Below are 8,397 nucleotides of genomic sequence, written 5' to 3'. Positions count from 1 at the left end.
TAGTGAACTGACCTGCACAAACTAAAGAACACACACACACACACACACACACAAAAGAACACACAAAGAACAGGCTATGGTCAGCTGATGAATTAACATGATAATCTGGGCTAAGGGCAAAAAAGCAAAATGGGAAAGAAGAAAGAATCTGACAAAAACCTGTTAGGGGTGACGCTGAACCTAAGGTAAAAAGTTAGCAAATTCATCTTTGCCATCGGAATTTCTGCAGCTCTTTGATGGTCATGGGAATGGGCCAGTGGTCGATGGCAGTGACCTGGTCCTGGTCCATAAATGCCCCTTCTTGGCACTTGACTACTGGTCTTTCCTGGTATCTCTATCCAGGGCTTAGATGTTGGAGGGCTGCTGTAGCAGCTGATGAGGAAGCTGAACCTGTGTGTGTTTCCAGCAGCACCAGAGTCATTAGAGTTGAAATGGAAGTAGCATTCCTTATTTGTGCTATCTGAATTGATAATACAAAGTTTGAGTGACTGAGGAACTTAGAGGGACTCACTTTGTGGGAGCAAGATGTGGAGGATTTTTGTAACAACTCGGAAAGGCACTGGTTACACACAAGATCTGGGTTCTTAACAGGGTATACAACAAAAACCACACAACAACCCAACACACCCCAACAGAGACAGCCCATTTAAGCAATATATTTGAACCTTTATTGTCATTGGATCATCCTCACCTGTTTCTCAGTCCCCAAGGTGAACGAATCCACAAAGTTCACCAGAAAGTCCTTCTGTGTGGTAATCCACAATTTAAAGAAGAAAGGTATTCCCAAAGTAAAAGTTGCAATAATCTACTGCAGAGTTCCTTTTCCTACTGAGCCACAGTCATAGTCATATTCTCCTTTTGACATGAAGGTTGGTCTGGCCTGGCCAAGTGGAATTTGATGATGAGAGAGATGAGGGTGGTTTCCTGCTATGCCAGATCTGTGAGTGTAATGCAGCCACAAGAGAGATGCAGTACAGCAGGTGAAAAGTAAGGATCACCTACTCCCCCATGAAAAAAATAAAAATTCTATCTGTGTTTAGTTATAAGGGTTAATTTGGAAAAACTTAGGGAAATGTTCAATTCTCTCCATGCCTTCTAAATAGAGTAGAACCACCTTTTTGCTGATAATATCACTGAATATTTCATCTAAGTTTCTGTCCCACAAATCATTAAACAGCAATTTAAACTTTTCAAAAAAATCATTATCTACGCTCTCTCTTATCTCCTTGATACCTTTAAGGCTTAACATGAGTGTTTCTGCTGTTTCTCTTCCTGTCTGTTTCCACTCTTCATAAGTTCTTCCTGTCTGAACCGACTCTTTGCATTCATGAAGATGTTCATCTATATTTTTATAATCTACACGACATTTATCAGGAAGAATATCTTCCATGCATGATTTACATTTTTCTAAAATATTGAATTCAAATTGAAATTGATTTTGAAGACCCAAATTATAATATTCAATTATTCTCTTCCAAGAATCTTGTAATTGTTTGCTGTTATTGATAAAATCAGCAATGTTTTAAATAAATATATATAACTTAGTGAAGCCAATGTACATTTTAATCCCATACTCCATACTTAAAGTCTTTGATAAAGAGATTAAGTTATACATGCACGGTGTACGATTTAATATTTATTGAAGGAACATAGTGGAAGTGTTTTCTGTTGTAACTAAAAGGTGTAGCTTTTTACTTTCACACATAGGAGAGTCTTCAGGCTGTTGAGGGAATAATTATTTATAGCTGCTAGCTGCTACTTGATAAGTAATAGCAGGAAGTAACTCAGGGGTACCGTATGTGGGTTTGTGAATGAAACTCAAAATCTCATCTTTTTTATTATATTCATTTATTTTACAAATGAAAATGACAGACATCTGTATGTACTATGATGAAATGTTACCGTGACTCACATTCAAATAAGTCATACACTAATGAGGAGTGTGAGTTCAACAATCACTGAATTTCTACCTCCACTCCTCCATTAGTTCCTCAAGGACATTGAGTGACTTTGACTCAGTAGAACAGAGCTCAAGAAAAATAATTGTGCTATAGCTTTAGGCTGAGTTTTAGGCTGATGGTATCCTAAGTGAACCAGTGTTGATGTATTCACTGATAGAGACTTCAAAGCACTGTTGTATGTCACTCTGGATAAGGTCATAAGACAAATGTCATAAATGTAAATGTAAGAAAAGAAATATACAAATATGGTAAGTATTAAATATGGATTTTCAGGCGTGACAATAAACAACAAGGAGAAACCCATATGTGTGATGGAGTTTTGGGACACTGTGTGCCCTGATAATAATGGTTCCTTCACCAGCTTCTGTAAGTGTGAAGCTGTATTCAAAGTATTCGTCTCCATTAAGTAAGGATTAACCGACTTCACACTGTAGTGTAATTCTGATTATTTTCGTATAGCAGCATAACTAACATCCAAACATATCAATTCAACGTCCCCCGCTCCCTCCCCCTGCGGTCTCTTTAAAATGGGGGTAGCTAATGGATAGAAGAGTTAACAGAAAACCAAAGCCACAGGAATCATAAAACATAAATGACAGAAATCAAGAATGAGAAGGAAAAAAAATTACAGCATTCATTCTGAGTGATCATTGTTTTGTATAATAACAGTAAATTACTGTCAAAAACATTAACAGTTTATTAATGTTTATTTGCACTTTTTTTTTTTTTACTGTAAACTACAAATATGTTATCATATTGAGAAATGGTCAGCTAAGAAAAAAAGGAATTAATTTTCTAAAGTCCAGTCAAATCCATGGTAAATGGAAGCTGAAATGCGCTAGCCTGACAGATGAAAACTTCCAAAATGAACGTCAAATGCTCATCTTGTCTAGCTCTGTGTGTACTGTGTATTCCGGTTCAAGACAGTTAGGGTATGTCAAAAAACTCCCATTTCATTTTCTCCTCCAACTTCAGAATCGTCCTACAAACTCACAGGCACAAAAAACAACAAAAAATATAATTCATTATTGTATATTAATATTCTTATTACTGAGTGGACTTTTTCCAAGCTGCAACACAGAAGGTTACAGATCAAATTCAAATCCATCTTTTATTGTTCATATACACAACCATACACAGGACAGTGGACTGTCAAATGATTTTTTGAATGTCTGTGATATAAAAATAAATAAATAAATAAAAAATAAATAGAATTTAAATAATTCAGACTTTACTTCTATACAGGTAGGAAAGGAAAAAAAATATGAGGAGAAAATATAAAAATATAATAGAAGCAATACAGAGACTGGTGGCAGAAACAGTATGATGTTATTTTGAATACAGTGCAGATGTGTGCAGATGTTTGTGTGATGTATGCTCTGTAAATCCAGGCTGAGGTTGTGTGTACTATTGTCACGGTTGAGGACCAGAACTGAACATCCTGTGGGAAGAAGCTCCTCATCATTCTCTCTGTGTTGGCCTTCAGGGAGCAGAAGTGCTTCCCAGACCACAACAGAGAGAAGAGAGAGATGTTCAGATGTCTGAGGTCCATCACTATCTCAGTCCAGCACTGCTTCCTGTAGATTGTCTTGTCATCTTTTATAACACAACGAGCTGAAAAACACCCTTATTGCAATATATCTTTATAACACAGGGTTATTACTGCTTTGTTACACAGAATCTACTGCAGCGTCTGGTAGAGGAATGAATCAGGAATGCTAGGTTATATTTCATTGATATTTTTGCAGGAAGTCCAAAAACATTTTTTAGAACTAAAGATAGCGCTGTTTAAATAGAAGCTGATGTCCGGAATTGTTTGTAATGATTCATGATTCAGTCACACAGGAACACTGTAGTGTATTAAATACACATCAGCAATGTCTTTTAGTTTATTTACTTTTGCAAATAATTATGATGCTAATAATTTATTTGTGTTGAATTGTGCTGATTTGAATCAGGTCATCACTTTTCAGTGCAGTGTTCCACTTTCTTGTGATTCAGGTCCATGTTCATCTCCAGTAAGTGCTGTGTCCTGCAGAGTCGAGGAGAACATGCTGAAAATGTCCTGGTGTTGGGAGATGGAGAGAACCGAAGAACCCAGAGGCAACCTATGAAGAACATCACTCAGGAACAGGATGGAAAACTGGAAATGAGGGAAAAACATATAAACATATCAAGATTAGTTTTAAAAACAGTATATAAACCTGTGAGCAGTAGTTACAGAGTTTTGTTGAAGGTTGGGTTTATGGGAGAAAAGAATTCATGATTTTTGAATGCTGAGGTTTTATTCAGTGCTTTTTATGTCAAAGCGATGAAAAGTGATCCACAGTTCATAATGAACTCATTGTATAGTCATAAACATGTTATAAGTACATAATCAACAATAAACACTTGTTTACAAAACTTGTAGTTTTTCAGTATCATATTTAGAAAACATTACACAATGAATATGTCCCTCTGATCGACTCTTTTTATTTATACCCCTATAGTTCTTTTAATATATTTCAAATCATGTGTAAGATTGTAACCATAGGTTTTAGTTTACATGACAACACTGGACCTCTGCACAAGTGAAAATATCTTAACTCATTCTGGGGTTTTTATAGAACAGTTATAAAGATAAGATAAGATAAGATAAGATAAGATAAGATAAGATAAGATAAGATAAGATAAGATAAGATAAGATAAGATACACTATATTACCAAAAGTATTCGCTCACCCATCCAAATAATCAGAAACAGGTGTTCCAATCACTTCCATGGCCACAGGTGTATAAATTCAAGCACCTAGGCATGCAGACTGTTTTTACAAACATTTGTGAAAGAATGGGTCGCTCTCAGGAGCTCAGTGAATTCCAGCGTGGAACTGTGATAGGATGCCACCTGTGCAACAAATCCACTCGTGAAATTTCCTCGCTCCTAAATATTCCACAGTCAACTGTCAGCTGTATTATAAGAACGTGGAAGTGTTTGGGAACGACAGCAACTCAGCCACGAAGTGGTAGGCCACGTAAACTGACGGAGCGGGGTCAGCGGATGCTGAGGCGCATAGTGCGAAGAGGTCGCCAACTTTCTGCAGAGTCAATCGCTACAGACCTCCAAACTTCATGTGGCCTTCAGATTAGCTCAAGAACAGTGCGCAGAGAGCTTCATGGAATGGGTTTCCATGGCCGAGCAGCTGCATCCAAGCCATACATCACCAAGTGCAATGCAAAGCGTTGGATGCAGTGGTGTAAAGCACACCGCCACTGGACTCTAGAGCAGTGGAGACGCGTTCTCTGGAGTGACGAATCACGCTTCTCCATCTGGCAATCTGATGGACGAGTCTGGGTTTGGCGGTTGCCAGGAGAACGGTACTTGTCTGACTGCATTGTGCCAAGTGTAAAGTTTGGTGGAGGGGGGATTATGGTGTGGGGTTGTTTTTCAGGAGCTGGGCTTGGCCCCTTAGTTCCAGTGAAAGGAACTCTGAATGCTTCAGCATACCAAGACATTTTGGACAATTCCATGCTCCCAACTTTGTGGGAACAGTTTGGAGCTGGCCCCTTCCTCTTCCAACATGACTGTGCACCAGTGCACAAAGCAAGGTCCATAAAGACATGGATGACAGAGTCTGGTGTGGATGAACTTGACTGGCCTGCACAGAGTCCTGACCTCAACCCGATAGAACACCTTTGGGATGAATTAGAGCGGAGACTGAGAGCCAGGCCTTCTCGTCCAACATCAGTGTGTGACCTCACAAATGTGCTTCTGGAAGAATGGTCAAAAATTCCCATAAACACACTCCTAAACCTTGTGGACAGCCTTCCCAGAAGAGTTGAAGCTGTTATAGCTGCAAAGGGTGGACCAACGTCATATTGAACCCTATGGATTAGGAATGGGATGTCACTTAAGTTCATATGCGAGTCAAGGCAGGTGAGCGAATACTTTTGGCAATATAGTGTAAGATGTAAATGAAAAATAAATGAAATTATCTATATATACAAATATACAGAAGTACAGAATGTATTCAAAAATATAAATGAGATATAAAATATAAAGGAAAAATAAATGAAATGAAATATTCTATATATATACAAAATGTATTCTAAGTACAGAAAAGGTGCTAGGGAACTTGAACATATTGCAGATAATAAGATATTGTGATAATGTGATATTGCAGTCAGTATGGATACGACCATTAATCCTATTTCTAGACATCTTTTTTCATCAAAGCTTAAAGTTGCTTTATTATTATATTTGAAGATCATTCTTGCAGAATTCTAAAAATAAATGCTTAAAATCCACAACATTAAGCCACAGAATAAGACAATCTGAGTACAAATATCTAGAATTAGTTCACATACTCTGTGTGTGTGTGTGTGTTTATATTTAGTAATTTGGTAACACTCTTTACACTTTATTATTCACCTCTAGTCTGAACTAAAGGAACTGAAAAAAAAAACTACATTCAGAAAAAGTACCTTTTTAAAATAATTGCTATCATTATGTATCTTTCACCTAGTAACATGACGAGTGTAGGAAATCTTTTAAAGCACAAAGTGAACATTAAGGAGCAGCATTTTCATTTTTAAAGTTACGCTTTAGGGGTAAACTGCATTAAAACTATACACTACAGCTACAGGAACATACAGTGTGGTACCTTTATTCTATGGACTTTTGATCTGCCTCTTACACAGATTTTATAATATAAAGTGGACTGACAGTGAAATGATTTGATAACAAATTTCTGATGAATCACTGAATTATAAATCAGTCGCATCAGACACCTGAGACACTACTGGTCTGTGAAAAATATATATCTGTGTACTCCATTTACACCAGACATAAATACAGGAACCATATTCTGCAGTGGCTACAGAGTGTGAACTTCTCTCACAATGAATATATATATACTGTATGTGTGTATATATATATATATATATATATATATATATATATATATATATATATATATATATATATATATATATATATATATATATATAAAGGGATGTAAAAGAACTGTTACTTTCCAATAATTCTCTAAGGAGGGCAAAAATAGAAGTGTTCCTAAAATCTTTAGTACAAGTAAATGCTGTTTTAAGTCGATTTGTAATTTGTACCAAATTATATTAAATCTTTAACAGCACTGTCTCACTGGATAACAGACACAACAACTGCAGTCCAAAATTAAACAAGTCCAGACAGATATGAAGAAGATAAAGCAGTTTTACTATCCACTATCCCCTGGTGTGCAGGCACACTGGTCAGGAGTCAGGAGTCAGGACGATGATGGTGGAAGGAAAATAGTATAATTAATATCAGAAGGTTTATGAGGTTTTATTTCATTCAGAGTTAAATTAGACAGAATATGTTTGTAACAGGTCTTAGTGACATGTGTTTTGAATAAGTGTGACACTCTCATAGGTTTGACCAGAACTGAGGAGACAAGAGGCAGATATCAGACATTTACATTTACGTTTCTGGCATTTAGCAGATGCCCTTATCCAGAGAGACTTACATTTTATCTTATTTTATACAACTGAGTAATTGAGGGTTGAGGGCCTTGCTCAGGGGCCCAGCAGTGGCAGCCTGGTGGATCTGGGATTGGAACTCACAACCTTCTGATTTTATTTAGCTTTCAGTGATTTCATCTCAGTACACACACACACACACACACACACACACACACACTCTCTCTCTCTCTCTCTCTGACAGCATTTCACACAGTAACATGTCTGTTGTTTTAGAAAAATCCTGATATGTAATACAGCAATACTGTACTCTGTTTACTGTGTAATTATATGAGAAACAAATGAGAAATGTTTATGATGTGTTATAAAAAAAGACACTCGAGACAGGTGTGTATTGAACCAAAAAATAATGTACAATGTACAAGCAATGACAAACTGTACACTTATTACAGATATTAATATTTTATATAATAGTTTAACATTTTATAACACAACACTACATTTGTATAACTTAATATTAAAATCTAAATCTTAAAAATGTAATATTTACATATTTACAACAATGCATGATTCTACAACAATACAATTATAATTATTTATTAATATAAATTAGGATAATACACATGACATAAATAAACAACACTAATATTATAAAAATCCTATATATTTAACACAAACTAAATGCAAATGCAAAATGCAAAAGAAACAACAGACTCACATTTTTAACTAGATGCCATAACTAAAAGTCTAACTAAAAGACTAATGTTGAAATCTAGGGGTGAAATACTTACCACAGATACACTATATTGCCAAAAGTATTCGCTCACCCATCCACATAATCAGAATCAGGTGTTCCAATCACTTCCATGGCCACAGGTGTATAAAATCAAGCACCTAGGCATGCAGACTGTTTTTACAAACATTTGTGAAAGAATGGGTCGCTCTCAGGAGCTCAGTGAATTCCAGCGTGGAACTGTGATAGG

The sequence above is a fragment of the Hemibagrus wyckioides genome, linkage group LG13 (assembly GCF_019097595.1).
Source record: "Hemibagrus wyckioides isolate EC202008001 linkage group LG13, SWU_Hwy_1.0, whole genome shotgun sequence".
In the NCBI taxonomy this organism is placed as follows: Eukaryota; Metazoa; Chordata; class Actinopteri; order Siluriformes; family Bagridae; genus Hemibagrus; species Hemibagrus wyckioides.
Note: the sequence above shows the minus strand (reverse complement) of the source record.